Raw genomic sequence first — 22,693 nt, 5'->3', positions numbered from 1 at the left:
GGTGATATTAATGATGCTTCCTTCGTCGGCTCCTGAAAGATATTCGGTGCTTTTTGTGCACCGTGCCAGTTCTCTCCCCGTCCCGCACGCTCGCCTCGCGTAATGTAATTTCTCGATTGCCGGATAAGACCCCTTCTCGCGAGGCGGGCGAGCGAACGGGTGAATCCGGATTGTCGTTTGCGGCGCGAGATTCAGCGGGGATATTATAATTGCTGAATTGATACCGCGCGAGATAGATTTGACAGTATGATTGGCGCCAGAATCATTGAGACATTTGTTTCATTTGGTAGAAGATAATCTCTATGCATTTTTTCTTGTTCTAAGCTGTGCAGATAATGATATAAATTATTAAACATATATGTATATATATATATATAGATTTGCGTGAGATTCACTTTAGATTAGAGCCATACATATTCTGATACCGACTATGCACAATATAATTATAATCAATTTTGTAACTTCTGCTTCTCTGCAAAATTCCTGTGCAGTATAGAAGAATGGAGTATTAATTAATCATATTTTATTCACTCTTCAAGAGAATGTCATATAAATTCGGGGATACGCGCACACGTTCTGAGTTTCGTTTTTCCTATTTCATGTATTTTCGTTACTGTTATAATTAAATGGACGGCAAGCGGATTTGTGAGTTACAGATAATCACTTTACGCGCATGATTAATTACTTAGAAGATGCTAATAATGTATCATTATTGACATTGAAAGGAACTCTTTATTAAGCCGGATGTATACGGATATATACGTAATATGCATAATTTCCGAAGAAATTGGTAAAATCTATTTTCTCAGACATTGATGTTACTGACGAGAGAAATATAAATATTACAATTATCAATTATAGGTATACCATTTTTAACTTTTATTTAAATATTCTCTGTTTGTTATGTAATTATCTTATAAATGAAAAATAGAACTAATAATAATTTATAATTTAATCTTTGCGATTGACACAAAGTTTTTTTAGATTCTGATTCGTATATAAAAAGTAGACAATATAGTGAGAAATTCGTAAATAATTTTTCAAAAATTTTGCTCCAAATATCACACGCAAAGACGGTAGTACAAAACTTGGCAATTAATAATAATTAATAGTTAAGAAGATTCATAATACGATATTATTATCAAAAAAATTACAACCTTGGCGAGGGAGATTTCACGATTAACATAATTCTATTCGATTCTTCTCTCGACGCTATTCCCGCATTCATCAATTTCTCCTTCTCACTCTCGATGACACAATAATTAGAGCGGCAACGTACGCGCGCCGCGTGTCTTTCTCTCGCCAGACAAGCGATAATTCGACTGACTGAGAATTGCGTTACGCAACAATACCCTTAATGCAATTAAAGCCGGCGATAGAGTGACATACAGAGGGATAAAAGGAATGAGAGAGAAAGAGAGAGAGAAGAAGAAGTGACGAAGGGAGCAAGGAAAAGAGAAATTCTTTGGAGATGAGAAGCGATAGATGGAAGGACAACACGCGCGCGGGGAAAAGGACGTGCCTCTTTCGCGGTAGGATGAGAAAGAGGGTGCAGAGGAAGGGAAGGAGAAGGAGAAGAAGGAGGAGGCGGAAGAAGAGGAGGAGGAGGAAGGGGGGAATCGTGAATACGAACGGTTTACAGCCGGTTCAGTGCTGCATAAATAGGGCTTAGGACCCGGGACGTTTTCTCAAATTACAGGGCGCGTTTCAAATTTATACGAAAGCACCGCGCCGCGCCACCACCGCCACCGCCACCGCCACCACCGTCGCCGTCTGGTCTCGTTTTATTAGAACGAAGCATATCCTAATTAATTCGAACTTTTTTACTCTGCACTTGTACAGGGTGTCTCACAATTCGCAATCTTGTCTTTAGCGATAAAACTATCGGGAAATTTGACTATTCTTTACCTTTGTCGAAGCATTGATAGTTAACGATTTTGTGTATGTGTGTGAGAAAGGAAAAAAAGAGAGAGCGGGAGAAATAAGAGACTTTGTCTAATTAGAGAAACAAGTAGATAACAGAATTGAGTGTCGCCTTTTTTGTATAATTTTAATAAAAAGACTTAAAATTTTGATAACACTTTAAATTTAAATAATGTTAAAATAAAATCACATTTTTCTACTAATCTGTCAGTTGTTTCTTCTTTTCTATTTTATATTCTGAAATTTATTGACAAACTCGTTTTATCATCTCTATCAAATAATTTTTAGCATATTTTATAATAAATTCTTCGCTTTTAATTCTTGAAAGCATAAGTGGAATCTTTGAAACTCCCATTAAATCCTCTTTTTCTTATAGCATTAAATTTCTTATCAATCTCATATTTTTGCTATTTAAGTTTTTGTAAATCTTGATTAGAGGAAGTCCAAGGATTAACTATAGTCGAGCGCGATTATTCTATTCTGTTTTTATTTTGCGTAAAGAGCTACCTAAAAAATCGGGAATCTTGAAATCGGTGCCCTCGTGGTACCGATATCCCATCTGTGCTCCAGTCCTGCCACATTCTGGGATTGGAGGGCAGGGAAACGGCGAGAGACGAGGAAGAGAAGACGGTTGTAACGGGAGAGAAAGAAGGGAGAGAGAGAGATGTGTGTGTGAAAGAAAGAGAGAGAGAGAGAGAGAGAGAGAGAGAGAGAGAGAGAGAGAGAGAGAGAGAGAGAGAGAGAGAGAGAGAGAGAGAGAGAGAGAGAGAGAGAGAGAGAGAGAGAGAGAGAAGAGTAAGAGAGAGCGAGAGAGGAATAAACGACAAGATGAACCGCGTGCCAAGAAATCAACTCGGATTCGAGTTCGGGCCCCTGGCCTCTCTCTCTCTCTCTCTCTCTCTCTCTCTCTCTTTCCTCACTCTCCCGATGGTTCGAAGACTCAAGAAAAACTTGATCTTGGATGAGCGAGCGCAGCCCTTACTTCTGCGCGCGCGCCAAGGCCTTAGGACCGCTGAGAAGCGCGCAGTCGGTCCCATCTCTACCCCCGGTGTGCGTCAACACCGCTTTATTTCTGAAGATCCTTCCCTCTGTCCTTCCCCCTTCCCTTCCATCTCTTTCAAGCCGCCTACCGTCGCCCTTGGCTTCTCTTCATCTTCATCCACACGTTTATCTCTCTTTTTCTTAAATTTAATCTTTTATTTGGTAATGTTGCTTTCGAGAAACATGATTCTTTTATATAGTACTTTATGTACCGCCTTTTGCTATTATGGTGAAATCCCAATCGATGTTGCTGTCAAGGTAACAAACAAAGAATTGATTTCCCTTAGCTTGAAAAAAGCTTGTAGAGATCAGCTCCAGAAAAATTGGATAAATATTTTCTTTGATTCCCTCTGTTAGAGAGATCATGTTTTTAATCGCAACGGAAAAATATTTGTCAGCTTTCGTCCTATCCAAATAAAGTGTTGAAATCATAAATGGGACAAATTAGACATAATTATATATATACGTATATGTATAAAAATCAATAAAAGTTTCCGATAAAAATTGTTTTATAATATTTTTTGGAAAAGCGATAATTTTGACAATTTATGTTAATGTAACGTGTGTCTCCTTTAACATTAGTAACTATTTATATAAATTATCATTCCAATACTCTTAAAAACTCAGTCCCAATATACGTAATAAATTATAGCATCTCTTTCCCTTCTCTCTTTTTCTATCTCTATTTCTCTTCCTTTTCTCCCGTCGTATCTTTTTCTCCTCCCACCTTCGTCATTCGCTATGGGATCCGCGACTCTTCGGGAATCGCCGACTCTGCAGTTCGGACGTTTTTGTTCCGCTTTCGGAGCCTGTTCTTTTCTGGTCCCGCGCACCGTCTTCGTGGCCTCCCCGGGGTCGTGCGAGGGCCCGGGGTCCTTCTCGGGCTACTTCTCCCCCGCGCTCTCTTACGGGCCAAAACTGTCCTCTTTTTCGTCGCGCGGACGGCATCATCGGGCTTCGTCCACGTCGACGGCTTTTTGCCCGGCCCCCGAAGATCACCGCAGGGTTGTGAAGGCGGCGTACGGAGTCATACCGTCGAAACGCTCAAGCACGCCCTTTGTCTAACCCTTTGTGCGACGGCATTTCTATCTGCGAAGGCCGCGCTTCCCACGAAGCGTGACTTCAATTATCGCGCAATGGGGTTCGCGTCTGGGTCCAGAGACGTACGGCGAAGTATATATCCCGCGATGCCGCCGCACCGATGCGATGACTTCAACGCACGTGTGTTCAGCGTTCGTGCCTCGAGTCCCCCGTAACGCAATAATTTTCTGCTCACGCTGGATACTCGACTTCGAGATCCATTAAATATACAGGGTGTCCCGGAATTCCATCGGAATTCTAATCACGATCTCTCTGGCCAATTTGTTCTCTCTGAAACAATTTTTATCGTTGTTCTTTGTTTACGTTATACATTTTTAAAAACTGGCAGCAAAAGTGATAAGAATGGATAAAAGCTATTTGAAATAAACTAAAATTATTGAATATTATATTGCTATTTTCTCTAAAGTTTAGGATAGAAATCTTTGCCATTTCTTTGTCTTTAATGTTTTTGTTTAATGTATGTAATTATTTGAAAAATATGGATATTACACGACATTCTTATTGAAAGAAATTTACTCAGAATCGATCAAAGAACCTAGCGACAAGAATTTCCAATGCAAAATACGCAAAAAATTAACACTATTGTTATTTTTCTGTAACTTCTTAAAATCGATAAGGAAATCGCAATGCATCATAGGTACGTTAGTCTAGTATCAGCTAGGAAGTTAGTCGAAGCTGCGTACTACCACGCATTTGTTGCGCCTGAATGAGAACGTCGACAAGAAGTAAGTGGCACGTCATGTGATTTAAGGAAGTGGCCGCGAACGTGATGTTAACGTATGTCACGAAGGTGTGAGATTCGAATCGCTAACCCACACGTCCGTCCTCGCCGGCCACGGCCGCACGGGTGGGTTCCGCGCGAAATGTAGGCGTGATACTAATTTTTCCAGCCGATAAATTTATCTGCAGACGGGACGGAACGAACGAACGAACGAACATAATGTCGGCGCTAACGTACGCGCGCGCGAGAGCGGGAGCGTCTAATAATAGCCGGCAATAATTACGTCGGCCGTAGTGATTAATAATGCACGGTTAAACGCGTTAAACCCTGCAATTAACTCTTTCTATTTCGCGGTCTCGCGCGGCCGTTACGCGATCGTTTCGGCGTATTTGCAGATTATTTGTTATCCGTTACATCGCGCGAGAGTGATGCGAGGGTATAAACTACCCCCGCGAGACGCTGTCTATAAAATGACAGTTCACACATATCGTGATTTAAAAGTCTCAGTTAAGTGTTTCTTTCACATTGAAGGCTGCCGATAGAAACAGAAGCGAGATTGGATTGAACTAAAGATAAAATACATTAAATTTTTATCGATAACGACGTTGCGCCTAGCAAACAAACACCTTTTTTAAATAATTGTCGTAATTTTTCTATTAACGCATTTCTCAGTAATAATTTACCAAGCAACATACATTCTTTCTAAAATACGTTTATTGACTCCCCTCAGGGTTGCAAGGCGTTTTGTAGGGACGTTCCCAACCCTTTATTCAATTCTCATCCAATACTACCCTTCTCCTCTCACTTAACCCTTTGGACCAACGGCTTAACGTCTCTTTCCGAAAGACGGAAGAATACATTCTTTCTATTTATCTAGTTTTATTAATTCTTTATATTTCGCCAACAAAAGATATATAAGAAAAAATTAAGTATTTTAATAAATATATTTTGCTTGATCAAGTTGGATCTTGTCAACGTCAGAAAAATTAATTGGTCGCGTTTCTCTGTTATATTTTTTTACAACTATTCAAACTTCTCGTTGGTTGATTGAACGATTTTTACATATCTTTATTTCTCTTTTTCCTCGATTCAGTTTATCACTATATATCTATAGCGAGATACAATCAGAATGTCATTTGTATCATGCGATGTTTAACTGGATTCGAAATCTCGCTCGTTTAAACATTACGATCATCATTTAACATTTTTTCCCTCCTGATTGACTGAAAAAAGTCTCTTTTTCTCTCTCTCTCTCTCTCTCTCTCTCTCTCTTTCTTTCATTCCTCTTTCTTATTACCATCGTGCGATTGTGAACGAAAGATACGGCACGTTCGTTACAAAAAAAGAAGAAAAAGAACAAGTGCTCGCAAATCTCTCCGCAGTTTCCATTTAATTATTTAGGTCGAAGTTTACTGGCAATTAATTATATACGCAGATATGAATCTCATATCTGTATTTGCTCGTGGTCGCGACTTTTCGGTGCCTCCTCTCGCGTATTAGCAAGCCATCGTCTACTGATTCGACCAGTTGACGTCTCGATCATCTCCGCTTTAATTCGAGTACATGCGACCGTCTCGTGATACATCGCTAAAAAATAAACGTTAGAGCACTGTTTAATCACTCCTTGGCGAGTGTTAGTCTTTGACACCTGCTAAAACGTTATTTCATGCAACTAATGTCCACTTCTACCAGTGCAGAATAACTTTATTCTCGATATAACTTACTTCTTATCTTTTTCTAATTCTAAGAATGGAGCCTTAAACACATTTTACAGATGACACTTTCGTATGTATAAAACTGGAAAAAATATATATATTCTATCTGATTGCACGCAAATAACAATTATAATGTTTAATTTTATACGTTAGTTTCATAATTGTTATTACATACAGCTTCAAGTTAAAGAAATATATAAAATTTTCAGATAATATACATTCCACATACATAAAATTCAAAAAGAGATTTAAACTTGTCGGTGATACCTTTTATGATTCTACAACTTCTTGTCCACTTTCGTCGCCAGTATTCTAGTTCTTATCGCCGTTACTTGTTCCGTTGTCGGTCGCGCACAGAATAGCAGCGTTCAGTCGTCTATCTGTTAATGAACCCTCCCGGTGGTAGGTTTTATGGCGCGGATTACAGAAAACGAGCAAATTTCCGACGTTACATCTATACAGTGCGCGCACGCTGCGCTCGATCCGATTCACGAGGGCCGGGATAAAGAAAGAGACGCGGGAGAGATGGCATCTTTAATGCTACGCTAATCTTCTACTCTTGCTCATCATCATCATCCGCCGCCGCCACCGCAGTCGCCCTCTGTCCGTCTGTCCGTCTGTCTCGTCGCGCCGTTGTTCGCCCGCTCGTAATCACAATCGTCATCCCGTTCATTTTTCAATGTCTTCTTTAGAAGGGCACGGCAAGAAAAAGAATCGGGACCGGACAGGGCAGGGAAGGAGAGAAATCGAATCAGCGGGCGTGAAGTATAGCGAGCGTCGAAGCGTGTTCCTCGAGCTGCTTATCACCGGCGCAGCGGCGCAGCGGTGATAAGCCGCGTTGAGATTTACCATTTACCATTTACCACGGTTTGTGGTAAGTATTCGGGAAACTCGAAACAAAATTTAAAAATATTCCTGGATAATTAGATCTCAAGTTCAATCACGTCGAGGTTTAAAAAGCCAGAATAGATTCGCGAGTAAATAAAAATGCGATTCAAGATGTTCGAGATATACGTGGCAAAACATTCACGAATGCTCAAATGACATCGGTTGAATTGAACGAGTGTAGTCGCGGACGTCGCGGTGATAGAAAGGGTTAGTCACCTTTTTAGGGAGCGGCGATCCGCCGCTGGCGCAGCATCTAGTGCCGCGTGATACCGGACTCGATCGTCGGGGAATGCAGATCTTAACGTCGATAGATTTTTCAAGGTCGACGTTTTTGACGGATTCGACGGCCGGGTTTCGCGACGGCCGCGGCTGAAATATTATTCCCACTCCGGGCCGGACCGGATCGGGGCGGGTGGATTGTCGCCGTAGAAGTACATCGCAGCGGGACGCAACGGCGACTTCGAGATTCGTCTATTGAAATCACACGAGGCGTTCGCCGCGCGCGCAACAAAAAGGACGAAATTCCAGAACCGCATACCGTTTCTCCACGGACGATCGTTCGAGGGAATATCTCCCCGAGATCTCTCGCTCTCTTTCTCTCCCTCTCCCTCTCCAACTGTCTTTCTCTTTCTCTTTCTCTATCCTTCCCTTTTTCTCCCGCTGGCTCGCTCAAAGGACCTCCACTTCTACTGCCACTCAGCTCGTTTGAAAACGCGCGGGTACCGCGGCACATTGTATTCCCCATAATCTCTACCTGCTTGTTCTTCTCCGTTGGACACTCCGATGCAAACACTCGCCCGCGCCTCGCAGGCAGGTACCAGCGAGACACCTCACTAATTCGTCGGTGATCTGACGAATCCCGCGATTATGGCCGATGGGTACGGAGCACGGTGGAGAATTCTCTGCCGATCTGTATTACATTCGAAATATATATTTATAACCAGTCTCTCTCTCATTCTCTCTCTGCTTCCTCCTGTCGAAGGACACTGGAACATTCAGATATTTGCTGCTATACGTATAGTAGTTTATCATTCTGGATTGGTAACATATGGATACGTATAAATATGAATATGCATTCAGAAAAAAGTAGTATCAGCTAGAAAATTGAGGAAAAATGGTATTATATTAAGTTGCAATAAGAAAAATGGATAAGTTGTTCGAACTAAGAAAACATAGTAATGTTAACACAAGAAAATAGTAATGTAAAATAGTCACATTTAACGAAAAATACATTGTTGATACAAGAAATGTATCAACATACATCATGCCATACTACATCATTATAGCATAATAACTGATTTCAAGAAAATATTTGTTTAAACCAAAAAAATATATAATTTTCATAATTTATTATATAAATATAATTACATCAGAGTCATCACTTTAAAATTGCTAGAACTATTCCATTTTTTCTGAGTGTATACAGGATCATTTCTAACTTAAGTTAGAAATAATCTTGAAAACTTTAAAACCGAAAGAAAGCACATTTTTATGCGATGTGCTTTTTGATATATAAAAATATAGATGTTTCCCTAATAAGAAATAAGAATTATATAAATGCGAGAAACATGGAAAAAGCAATCTTGTGTTTACCGCTGCGTACCGTTGGGATTACTCCACGTTGTAAAAAAAATATTACAAAATAAATGACAGAAAACTTGTGATAAACAAGAAACTGATATACAATCCAAACATATTTTACTAGTATCTTCGACGAAAATATTATTTAAATTTATATTATGTAATTCATTGGCATTTATTATATGTAATATTATACTACGTTGCATCACACAAGTTTCACAAAAACGTTTCGCGCGCGTGCAGATTCCTATTATTCAAATCGCAATCCCGACGTGAAATCCAAAGTGCCCATCTGTCACGGTCGTGCGTGCGATATGATAGATATTTGAATATTAATCTCCTCCGTTTCGGAATACCGAATGCGCGCGCGCGAAACTGTCAGATTTGTCAAATCACGTTTGTCCGTTTCTCGCATCTCTCCGCCGCCGCGCCGGAATTAATTTCCATAACCCGCGCGGCCGGAGAGCTCGCCTCTTACGAAATCCTCGCCGGTGCCGCGGTGAGGAGCATCTAATTGGCGACCGCCTCGCTCCTTCTCGTGTAACGGAGTTTCGAATGCGCTCCTTAAATTCGCGCGGCTCGCAAAAAGCCAGGCTTTCTCTCTCCCTCTCTCTCTTTCTTTTTCGCTTGCGACCACCGCATCGAGGAGATATACGCGCAATAGAAGAAGCGATATCGGGGTAACCGCGAACGCACAGCTCGGACATGTCGGCTGATTATTGCCAGACGCTAATGAGGGAAGCCGCAGACGATGTTACGTGCGCACAGCCCAAATGGACGAGTAATGCGTGCCTTAATTAATTCGAAAACGGTACCGATGATGACACTGCGCCACGATGGCGGCTGCTACACGATCGTTTCCGCCGACATTCGGAAATATCGCGGCCATCGTGGCGTACTGTATTACAACGGTAATAATTAAATATAATAAGTCTGGTAATATCCGGTATTGTATTTATATTCAAATTAAGAACGAAAAATCGGTAATTGCGTCAAAAAATAAGAAAAAGAAAATGCTAAATGAGTCAACGATGAGAAAGAAGAGAGTCAATGTCGCTTTCCCGTGGACCATTTCGTGATTAGCTGCGCGATTATGTTGCAATTTAATTGTATCAGTTTATTAATTCGTTGGGCGATGGTGATAGCGTTGTTAAGAATCTCTTACTTAATTTATTACATACATCTATATATTATTTATTATTGTATACAATATGTATATGGTAATATAATGGAGTGACATATATACTTCATTAAATAAGAGTTATCGGAATAAATATTCTTGCAATCGTGAGTTACAATATCGATATATTCTCAAACAGAATTTCTGATATAACAATGAAAGTTCTATAGAAATGATGACGGTAATTCTTCTTGTCTAAAATGGATGTTCTCCTCAAGATGCGATATCGTTTTTTTTTTCAAGCGACTGTTGAAATCTGCGAGATTTTATTTTTTAGTAAGTAAAAAATAATTTATGTCTTCCCGTTTGAGCTACATTTTCCGCACTTCTAGTTTTACGAGTTTCACGAGTTTCCGGACGGCCTCCTTTTTTGTGACTGCGTCTTTTTCTAGTTAATTCTGTAGCTATTCTCCGATATTCATTGTGCTCGTAATTTCTACCTGCTTGTCCATCTCGATCGGAGATTTGACACGAGCGCACCCATTATTGTACGGCGGGACAGATTTTCTATCGCTCGTTCAGGTATTGGGTACTCTCTAACAAGAGGACGGTCGTAATCCTGGATCGTACGGTGCTAAATTTCGCAGCTAAAGCCCATTCACCATTGATTTCTACGCGTTAAGTGAAAACGTCTTCGATGCAGTCTCGTGAATGATTGGGATCAATTTGCGGAAAAGGTCATTCAATCGATTTACACTGAAAAGCTAAAGATTAACCATTCAAGGAATTTTAAAGTCTAAAGTTCAGAATTTTTAAGACTTTTCCAAGTTAACATTTTAAAACTTCAGTCAAAATTCTATACAACTTTTGGCCACCTAAAAACCGGGGGAATCCGGTAATTCATCGGTTCGAAATTCCAAGTATTCGTGAGATTAGTGTGCCGAATCGGATAGCTTTATAGGCATTTTAAAAGGGACGAGGAAGGCCAGAGTTCGAAGATTTATCCAAAACTCCAAATTAAAAAGTGCCGAAAGATCCGAATCTCCGAGGAGGCGAGGTGACGTCGTTACGAGCCAAACTCGGGGGAATCACTCATTAGTATTACACCACCATGACCGGCGAGCAACTTTTTACGAGCATCCGCCAGATTATAAGAGAGTAAGGCGATCCGAAGCGAAAGAGTCCTGACTTACGTCTATATCCGGTGGTCTGTATCCTTATGCGATTTAAGGAATCGCGGCTAAACGATCGACGGTCGCGTACCGCCGAAAAAGCCCTGGATTACGGACATTATTCAATTATGATGTCATTAACAGCTTGTTGTGCTTTTCAAAATGTTATTGGGCGGTCTCGCCTTTCTTTTTTCTTCCTGGAAACGGGCGAATGAGGCTGCCGGCGCTGATACTACGTTTTGCAGAAACGATTAGCCACGTACATTGTAGAGCTCTATTTTATACTTGCGCAGAGAAACACTTGTTTCTCTTGTGCGATAAAAATCAAGACAGACGCTAGTAAACAATTTATTTTTCAAAAGTAATTCGTACGCACTCGTTTAATTCGAGGTATGAGAAATGCGAGTATAATCATCGTCACGTATATTAATGGGAAGTATAAATGAGTGTGTGTATAAATGTATAAAATTAGGTAGAAATTTATATGTAACCGTCGCAATTATAAGGGAAGCTCTACGGCGAGATGGAAACGTTCCCACCAATTCGTCGTCGCGTCTTTTCAATTCCATTCGTTACAGTTGTCTCTCGTCACATCGTCGATTTCGCTAAATCGACTTTAATTACCCGGCCGGATCGTGGAACGCACCGATTCTTGCGCGACAACTACGAACGATTCCGGGGATGCTCTTTTAAACGGCACGGTGGAAAGAATGATTCCCCGAAGTCGGTATCTTTTCATAATCAGGCGACCTTCGCATAGTGATCATTCCTGAGAACTATGTCCTCGGTAAAATACTACTCGGTTGGTCCTCCGCTTTTTATCGCAGCTGGCTCAGAAGCGCGCGCTCGCTAATGACCGTCAGATACGGCGGTGCCCCGCCGTTTCGGGGGACCGAGCGGGCGCACGCATCCACGGATTTCGACGAGAGGGCCCTGTACCCGGGACGAAGAAACTCGCGCAAAACTCGTCCGATTACGCTCGGCGTGCTCCTTTTGTCCCGATAAATCCGGCCGACGCTCGAACAACGCCGCGTGATTATTCGCTAATTGTGGAAATTGCGCCCCGGGCCTGCGAGCGTAAAGACCTAATCTCGCGTGGTACTAAGTACCTGAGAATTTACGATCACGATGTCGCGATATACCATACATTCACAGCGATATTCAATTCGCGACAATTACTCGCGCGGTACCGAATTTACGAGCTCGAGGATACTACACGCGACGTCTTTGCATTGTACGGCCTTTGTGGGACCCTAAAAGCGCGTTTATTGCACAAACATTAAAAATTTCCACATAAAAATATACATCTGTAATTTTCGTGCCCATTTCGTATTTTCAGCACTGAATGTGAAAATCCTGAGTTTCATTCGTTTCGCGAGATTCCGATCTAGTTTCTAGCGTTTTCTTCGCGTGTTTACGAGATTCCAACGTGTCGTGAGGTAACACCCCGATCCAATTACTTTGCGCAATCTGTCCGTTCTACACAGTTGTTATATTAGAACGGCGGAATTCTCACGTAAGGATATATTATACGGCGTGAGTTAAGATCATGTGCTTCGTTAGGGAAACATATCAATAATAGATCGGAAGTTACTATAAAACTATAAACCATCTCATATTCTAAAAGTCACTTCGGACTATAACTCGAGATGGAATTTAAAGCATAATTCTATTTATAACTTCAACGTGCCGAATATAAATATAGATTTAAAAAAATCTCACGTTATAATTATGATATAATACATGCGATACAGTAGCGCGTATCAAATTATATATATAGAATTTTATTCCGGATTTTCTCGCCGCGAATTATAAACATTAAAATGAGCTTAACATCGATATTAGTCTCAACGATCGTATCTTTGGAGCAACTTTAACTCGACTTTTCACGGTTAGATAAATCTTAAGGCGGCGTATCCGCGTGCCGTAACCGCGCGATATTTTATTCTTTCGGCACGTTATCTCGCATAAAATTGATATATCACGAGACTCACACGAGTATACATGGTACGATCGCGATTATTTAATAAGCACGTGAAGAACGTGTTGTGAATCGGATTTAGCGATCGGCACCGCGTCAGCCGGTTTGCCGTGTTACGATTTCGCTCGGTTGCGAATCGCTTCTCGCATCCGAGCCTGTAATTAGTGGTTCGTAGATTGCGGGTGTACGCGTCATAAAGTAGTAATCCGAGGAAATAAAATCGCAACTCTCTTAACGTATTCTCTATAGAGATAATTTCTGTTTCCCTCAGTAGCGACAATTGCGTCGTTACTTCCTTATTTCGGATTAAGCGATCAGATAGCTATGCCGCGATCTTATTATATCCTGAAATTGTTTCGACTCTCCTATCTACATCTTACTTGTCACATTATATTTTATTTATTTATTTTCAAATCCCCTGCTACTTTTGTATTTTACTCCTTTCGTGTCAAGCAAATTTTGTAATCTTTATCTCTAAGATTCTTATCTCTAAGAAGTGTTATCTATATATGTATATATATATATATATATACACTGAGAAAAAAAAATCGTTGATTCAAAGAAATATTATTTGATTCAACTAAATGCAGCGGTCACGGGCTGTCAAGCTAACATTTGTTAATTCAACAAATATTATATAAAATAAAATAAAATATTTCTTGATATTACTCACGTATATTTGATTTAGATATATTAATATTTACATTAAACAAATCACACCAACTAAACGAGTTTAGTCAAATTAACAACATTTTTTTCTCAGTGTAGATAAATATACATTTATCTTACTTTAAAAGTTCTTAGGAAGAGATCGATTATAAAATTTTTCTTGATATATTTTTTCTTTTTTTCTACTATAGCAGGTAGCGATGCGATAAGGAGGGTGAGAGGAGACACGCGAGCGTACGTGTAACGTAAAGTCAAATGACGCATGGCCCCCGGAGAGAGATTCGGTTTCGGGTTTGGTCCGCCCGGGGTCCGGGCCCAGTTCCTCCATCGACGATCACCGGACCGAGGCGCTTGATTTACATTTATTTAGGACCTAGACAAACACTTGGGACACAAGGAACACGAATCACTACACGTCTACCGTGCTCCCGAGCAGTTTCATCTGTCGAATCCCCCTTTCGCCCCCTCTCGCTCTTCATCGTCCGCGCTAGTCGCATGCACGCTCCTCGGTCGCCTTCTCTTCATCGTCGCGGATCGATCGCCGCGATTAACTCTGAATAAACAGCGCCTGGAAATTGTAATATCTTGAGCGATGTGAGGTTCAACTTAAAAATTAAAATGAGAATTATCTAAAAGATAATTCGTCATCAAATTGTTAAGTTTAGGAGATAAATTATAAGTATGTGAGCTTTAGAAGCTGTTTTCGTTTATTTTTTTTACTAATTGTAGTTTGTTGTAAAGGTACTCAATATTAGCACCGTAAATATCTTCTCGAAAAAATACTTGTTTTTCTTCGTACTTTCGGAAAGGCGAGGGACATTCTTTGCACTTTTTGCATCCATGATCTTTTTCCACGGATCCAATATTCGAATCTATGATCGATGAAAAGTTCTAATCACGCGATTGTATTCGTACTCGTGTTTTCATAAAGTTGGAGGCACGTCGATGCATCATTGGACGAGTTCTCTAAGAAAGAGAACAATTTTTCGAAAATTTTCTAAAAAAGGTACACGCGATATCTTTTTTTCAACCGATTCAATAAAATTTTTGGATAAAATTACAGTTCTATCCAATTCTGAAATTTGTTTCGTTATTTTCCAGATATAAATCTTCCTAGAAATTTTATCATTATATGTTATGTTATCCTCTAGATCCATTCTTAAATGTGTGTATAAATATAAAAAATCGTATGTTTTTATAAATGAAGAGTAAAGATCAATTTATATTATTGTCATATACTGGTTAGTCGATTGTTGCTCCGGGATTTTCCAACAAAGTTTTCTCAGCTATCCCGCGTCTCTCTAACCGGCTATTCTCCACACATAGCTCCGCCCGATAGGGTACGGCGGGCTCCTTATCGCGCTTCTCATTCTCTCGTGGGCACTCATTCGTCGGACGGTTTGTCCGCCGCGCAGAGATGTCAACGTGAATTAGTGTTGGAGCGGTAGGAACGAGAAAGAAATGCGCGCCTGTCCTTTGCACAAGGAATGCAGATAAAGAAGAAGAAGAAGGAGGACAGAGAACACAAAACGAGAGAGAAAGAGACAAAGTGGAAAAAGAGGGACAAAAAGAGCGAGAGAGAAGGAAGTTGCGTAAGAAGAACGATATGAACAGAAGTAGAGGAAGAGCAGGAGAACTGGAGAGATATTCGAGACAGAGATAACTAACGAGAGAGAAAGGAGAAAAAGACGAAGGGAGAAAGGCGCCAAGGGCGAGTACGAGGGATAGGGTGGTGAGAGCGATTGCGTCGTTCGCGAAGAGGGAGAGAAGGATAGGAAAGAAAGGTGGAAGAAGAAAAACTGGGCATCGCTGACGGTGGGACTGACTAGGTCCACCATCTGCGAGAGCGAAACTCTCCTCGCCTTTGCTTCGCTTCGCTGTCGCTCGGACGAAGACGCGAGGATGAAGGACGGAGGCGCGACGAAAGCATGACGGGACGACGCACGACCGAGAGGAGAGTAAGAGCGCTGGCAAGTCGAAATTCTCCTGTGTCGAGGACTCTCAAAAAGAAGAACGCGAGAGGTAGATAGAGAAAGAAAGAAAGAGAGGAAGGAGAGAGAAAGAAAGGCGGCGGCAGAGAAGAAGCTCCTCATTTGTCTCCCTCGTTCGAGCGTCTCGTTCTCCTCTCTTCTTCCTAAGTCAACCGCCTCGACGCGGACGGCACAGTTACCGGTCTTGTACCATTTCGCGAGCACGCCTTGAACACACACGCTTTCTTTTTCCCTTTCTTCTTGTCTCTCTCTTCAAATCTGGATTCGGTATTAATATATCATTTATTTTTTAATTTTATGAATTGTTGTGTTACAAGTTTTTTATATTTAATATTTTCACATATATTTTTCGTATATCTGCATTAATATAATTAAATTAAATGCTATTTAAATTTTAATATTCTTTAAATATATTAATTTTATAAAAAAATTATTTTATATAATTAAAAGAAGAGTCTTTCACTCGTGTTAAGTTTTGTCAATTGCATTGTGTTGCAAACAGTTAATCTTTCACACATGTAACTTACTATTGATGATTTTAAGCCATTACTTGATTTTATTATATAATAAATCTAAATTATTCTAAATTATCCTATCTCTCTTTGTGCTCATCTCTTCTTTTTACACTCGAAAATGTTCAATTTTTATTTTTTAACTAACGCTCCTTTTTGTTTTAATTTTATTTTTTTATCGTCATATATATATCAATTACATTTCGTCTGCAATCTTTTCTTCATATGAATGATATACTCATAATTATTAATTTTTAATGTTTTTTTTACAAAATATAAATAAATTCCTCCTCTTTTTCTCCCTCTCTTTTTTTCAATCTTCCACTTGCGACTACAATAATCCTCGATTTCTCACTCCGGCTTACTCACACCTTCTGTTATTCCTCGCCTGTGCCTATCGACTTTCTCTCTTTCTCTTTATATCTCTCGTTTCTCTCTCTCTCTCTCTCTCTCTCTCTCTCTCTCTCTCTCTCTCTCTCTCTCTCCCTTCATCTCTATTCTTTCTTGCGCATTCCTGTTCCCTCTTTCCGTCGCGCGATACACACTTCCATTCTTCCTCTCTACGCACATGCCGTCCCTCTTTCTCTCTCCATTTCGTTGACGTTCCTCCTCTTCACTTTTATTCCGACTTCGCTCCGTCCTCTTCTCTCTTTTTCTCACGCCACCTTGTTCCGCTCATGTGTGCCACCCTTCCAGCCCTTCCTCTTCGTTCATCTTTCTCTCTCACTTTACGCTCCTCTTTCTCTGTTTCGTTCTCGCATACCTCTCATTCTTCACTTCGCGTCTCATGTTCCCTCTCGCTCGTGTTTCCGATCTCGTCGCTTTCGCGCTCTCCTTTCATTCCCCACGATTATCCCTCTCTATCCCCGTCTCTAGCTCTCTTTTTCTATTCTCTGTGCCGCTCGCTCTGGAGGCGCACTTCCCTCTCCTCTCGCTCCATTGAATTACGATCGTCTGGCTCCTTTTATCTCGCGCGGAGTTCCTACTTCCTTCTCTTCCTCCACTTCTTCTGCGCCTTCAGCATCCTCCATCTCTCTTTCTCTCTTCATCTCCTCCTCTCGCTTGATCCTACAGGTTTCTCCTCACCGGCGCAGTGCCTCTCGTTCTTAGTCTATCTTTATGTTCGCCAGTCTCCTTCTCGTTCTTTCTTACACGCGTGCGGTGGCCACAAGAGCTCTTTATCTTATGCAGAAAGGTGGTGCAAAACCCACCGAACCCTTTGGATAAGTTCGCATGACATTAATTTTGAAATATTATTTGGACATCCCTTTCGCAGGAACGCACAAGACTCGCGGATTCTTCTTTTTTCACCTCTTCCCCCTTCATATGATAGACTCGAGGATAGACTCGGCAACACGATCGGCGTGCCTTTTCGATCTAGAGAGACCCTATTTAATTCAAAATATGCCATTTATTAAATAAAAAATCTAGAGTTAATGTAATTGTAATTATAATGTACGCGCGTGTGTAGCGTTTAAATATTCTAAGTTAATAATAATTAACGTATCGATATCACACGTGATATGTAGATAATAGAGATAAATTTTAGAGAAAATCCACCATGTTTGCTCGCGCAAATTAATGAAATAGAAATAGTACATAATATAGAATGTAATAATTATTATTGATATAATGACATTGGATCAATTATTAATCAGGGACAACAATTTTGGCATTATCTATACGCATTAGAAACGGGGTCGAGAATACGTCCCAGGCGATGGCGCTTAGGGTTAAAGGAAGACGTACGCAACCACGCGGAGGCAGGAATGCGAGAAAATGCATATTCGCGTGGCATTGTATTCAAATTGACCCGTCGTTTCTCCCGCGTCTCTCCGCGCGTCACACGCCACTGTCATTATTTTTTCTCTCTCCTTCTCTCTCCTTTTTTTCGACCCTTATCCCGATCCGATCTCGGCTCGCGGACAAATACGCCGTCGCCCTTTAAAGATCGCGTTACCCACCCGATATCCGTACGTCCACCATTAATTCGCCTGAATTACGTCCTCTTTAAGATTACTGAACTTGAGGGGAGAGATGCGAAAGAAAACCGTTCTCTCGAAAACGAGTCGGAGACCTTTAAAGGAATTTTAAAGGAAAAGAGAGGAAAGAAGAAAAGAGGAAAGAGAGGCATCGGCCGACTTCGCGAAAGGAATTAGCAGATTTATCTTGTGCGTCCAAAATGCCTACCATTATAATCCATGTGTTTAAACTCAATTAGTATACTGTCAGCGGTCTCACAAGCTCCGACTGTGGGATTCTGTAGGATTTTACACTGACGACCTTAAAGTGTCTCCATCACCCAGATCTGGAGATGAAAAGTTGTCACCGATGGGCACATTATTTCCGCGGAAAATTAATCGGCGATTAATACGAGTTTAATACATGTTCTTTACGGGATAGAATGGCGGACACTAATGGTAAATGTACAAGCTTGTGGAACCGCGAGAACAGTGACTGAAAAAAAATTCGGTAAGCGTTGCTGTATATGGTACGTTTATCATGCCGGATATATGAGCTTTATATTTTCCTTATTATGGTTTTTAAGTGGGTCTACTACTCGTCGCATGACATTTACACACGCTCGTCTTTCAACGGTTCTTCCGGTATTCTCGCGGAATGTCCGCTATCATGAGCCTGATATTAGCCTTGCCGCTGCGAGAGAATCTGTTCTCAAAGAGAGAATGAGAGAGAGAGAGAGAACATAAATTTGTAAAAAGAAAGATGGTAATTAATATGTAACAGTTACCACCGCAACAGTAATTTTCAGCGACGGAAAACGGTGGAGAATAGAGGAGGGATCAACAGATAGACCCATAAACAATTGTCAAGGCTGTCTTTCTCAAGTTTAATTCCTTTAATTCCTAACTTCTGATCAGCTAATCTCGGGTATTCTTTTAGATACCTGCGAGTTATCGATGCAAAGATTATTCGCGTCCATCGCCAAAGATTGAGCATGCAAAAAGAAGACAGAAAGAAAGACGGGCACAGAGCTCGACTAGTTTCAAAGTCGGTCGCTGACGCGCGACATTTCTCGGGTCCCCGACACCCAAATGCTCTTCCACGTTTTCGTTAAGGAGAGATAAGGCGTGGACCCTCGGACCAAGACCCGTTGCCCGTCGCCGCGACGTCCGTCCGCCGTCGCCCCGCGTGCGCGAAGGGTATAAGACGTAATGTGAGGCACGCACACCGCCGATAACGTACACGTATGTGAGATCGAGGGCGTGGAGCCCCTGGGCTTCACCGACGAGGCCAGAGAGCAGAGCACGGGAAAGAGCGGGGGGCGGTAAGGGGAATCCGAAGGGGGACTTATATACCAAGGCGGTACACGGGCGGCTTATCGGGCATACATCCTCGCTCGCAGATTAGCATAATGTCTGCCGCAATGCGTAGGTACTCCCTTCCCGCTATTCCCCCCTCACTTCTCTCTCTCTCTCTCTCTCTCTCCATCTGTTGTCTCGTTCGCTCTTCTGTCTTCCATCTGTTCTCTCCCCTTTCCTCTCGCCTCTGTAGTATAGTTCTCCTTCTCTCCAGTGCGGCGAGAGAAACTCCGATATCCCGAGAGAAGAAGCATCATCCTCATCACCATTGAGCGCGACTATCGGCCACGCAGCCTCGTTCCATCAGCCGCGGATACCCGCGGCGATAAGCGCGCGCGGATGATAAAATAATAGTAATAACAACGGCGATAATTACGACGATAATCGTCGTTGCGTCGCAGAGTAACGTAAATGTCATAATGTAACGCAAGAACATTCCCCGTTCGACCTTAAAAGAACGGAAAACGGCCCTTGATAACCATCGTTCTGGTTAATGAACACTGCTGGTGTTAATTAAGTCCCACGTAAATTATCCTGGTCGTGCCGTTGTCGGTGTGATTCGAGAAATTTTTGGCGCCGATATATGAGATTGATTGTAAAGGCGTGAAATTCCTTCTCGCCTTTATGCAATAATTTGACGCTTAAAGAAACAAGATAATTTAGAAAATTCAAACAAGATTTTTATGTGCTTGATTACCAGAAATAATCTAAACCAAATGCAGAATTTAAAGTTGTCATTAAGTTTTCATATATTACACAATAATTATCGAGAAATTTTGTTCGCTTAGAAATGTATTCATTAATTTTTTAAACATATAAAATAAAAAAATTTTAAATACAAGTGTGGCATATAGGATTAAATATATTTTATTGTTAAAATTTCTAGATTTTTAAAAGATTAACTTCAAGATCCAAAACTTTTTTTGTTCGCTACTTAAATGGACATTATTTAATGGATTTTTCAAACTTTACTAAACTAAAAAAATATTTCATTATTTTATCGATCTTTTGATATTGATGACAAATAACTCGACATAATAATTTCACGAAATCATTTGTTTATAAATAAAGTTTATTCGGAAATTAATATTGACCAAATAAACATTTGAAAATTAATAATATCAGTAATTATCACATTATGCCCCAGTGATACAAAGGAAGAATAAGCGAGTTTTACCGCGTTCGGAATTTAGGGTTGCGCGAGAGTGATTTCAACGCGAGTGTCACGAACAGGCGATGCGACGACTCGAATCGTGTCACGTGAATACGCGATACCTGGTGAACAGCGATATACAGAGTAATCAGCAAATTAATAAAACTAAATACTTGTTATTTTGTAATAGATAGGCAGAATATGAAATTAATAAAATGCCACTATAGAAGAAACCATTACTTTAATTAACGCAAGAAAACTATACGTATTAAGAACTTGTAAAAATAAATTGTGAGTGTTAGACGCATTCACTTATAACACTTGACACGAAGTAAAGAAACACAAATTAAACGGGACTTAATGTTTAATAGAACAATTGAGGAACAACGGTAGAGCAGTATAAAGTTGATAGAGCGTATCGCGACACGTCCCGCACATTGAATCGAGCTCGAGATATCCGCTTCAATCTGACTAGCCAGAGTAGTTAGACGTTTCATCCGGGAGAGTGAGCTTCTTCTCAATTTGCTGCTCTCGATATCAATCGGGCACAGCAAGATATGAATATTTCAGGCAGGCACGGGACACGCAGGGACACGCGACAATATATAAACAATCAGGCTTGCGAGCGGGTAGTACACGCGCCGCGAGAGCTACCCGACTCCCGTTAGACGCCCAACTCTCTCAGCAGGTGAAGGCAGACACCACGCAGCCACCGCAAACGTTCCGGGATCACTTCCAAGGTTAATGATCCTTTTCCGAGAGCGAGTTCCGCGCGCGGGAATCATTAACACAGATCGCCGATTAAAATAAAAGCGGCACGAGACCACTCTCGGCCGCCGCTCTCGTCGATCCGCCCGGCCGGATTCGATACAATATTCATTCTAATTAATTAATCGCCGTGTGCGTTGCGCTCGCGAGCGGCAGCGATGCCAGCGATCATCGGAGTGAATCTCGCCGGCGCGGCGCGGCAGAGGAAGCTGCCGGCGCTGCAAATCGATTGCAAAACGCGATTCCGTTATGCGTTTCCACACTCACTATAACCTGATCCGTAATTTTCGTCCTTTCTTTCCAATGTCAAGTGGCTTCGTGGATGTATAAAAGACACTGACGGACGGTATTCTGCTTTTTTTATATAATTCCAATTTCCGGTTATTGAAACCATAAACCTGTATTATAAAGTTGCTGTTTCTTACGTATCTATCTGTGCTTATATCTAGAATATTAAAAAAGAAGTTTTTTGCTTATCAAGTTGAATGAAAAAAAATCGACATAAATTCAAGAATTAATTTTGTCACAGACTGAAGTGAATTTTAGTTATATAGGTGACTTATGTTCGTTCGCATATAGTACCATATATGCATATATGTTTTTTACATAAATTAATTTTTCTATTTATTTCATATATAAAAATATATTAAGATAAATTACCAAAGAGTGAATACTTTATAAGGTTCTTTTATTCGATATATTTTGAACATAAAATATCTTGTAAAATCTTGTTATTTTTCGATAATTTTATATTAAGTCTTATACGAGAGGAATTAATTTATGCAGAAAAAGATATATAAGTCTAATTTAAATTACCTTTGTATCAGAACCAAAAATCGCTTATATCTCTAATAAGATTAATTCTATGGGCATTGTGATTAATTTTCTTTTTAATTCAGTTTAATAAATACTGCAACTCTCTAATTGTAAGTTTTAAATTCTTTTTTGAAACATTTTGTATATATCGTACATGTTATTAAGTTATTATATGTATTTTACAATCTATCTGTTATTTTGGGGACCATCGATCGGCAAAT

At 40.6% G+C, this 22,693-nt stretch overlaps 2 protein-coding genes across 4 annotated transcripts in view; one reads left to right on the top strand and one right to left on the bottom strand.

The window, feature by feature from the left end:
• The window catches only part of Ft (cadherin-related tumor suppressor fat), a 123,009-nt gene that overhangs the window by 5,346 nt on the left and 94,970 nt on the right, over positions 1-22,693 (top strand).
• The window catches only part of Drp1 (dynamin related protein 1), a 59,537-nt gene that overhangs the window by 19,657 nt on the left and 17,187 nt on the right, over positions 1-22,693 (bottom strand). The gene's annotated exons all lie outside the window — the stretch shown is intronic.

The sequence above is a fragment of the Temnothorax nylanderi genome, unplaced genomic scaffold (assembly GCF_030848795.1).
Source record: "Temnothorax nylanderi isolate EJ_2023f unplaced genomic scaffold, tnyl_v1.0 TNYL_tig0047_pilon, whole genome shotgun sequence".
Taxonomy (NCBI): domain Eukaryota; kingdom Metazoa; phylum Arthropoda; class Insecta; order Hymenoptera; family Formicidae; genus Temnothorax; species Temnothorax nylanderi.
This window is presented reverse-complemented; position numbering and strand designations above follow the sequence as displayed.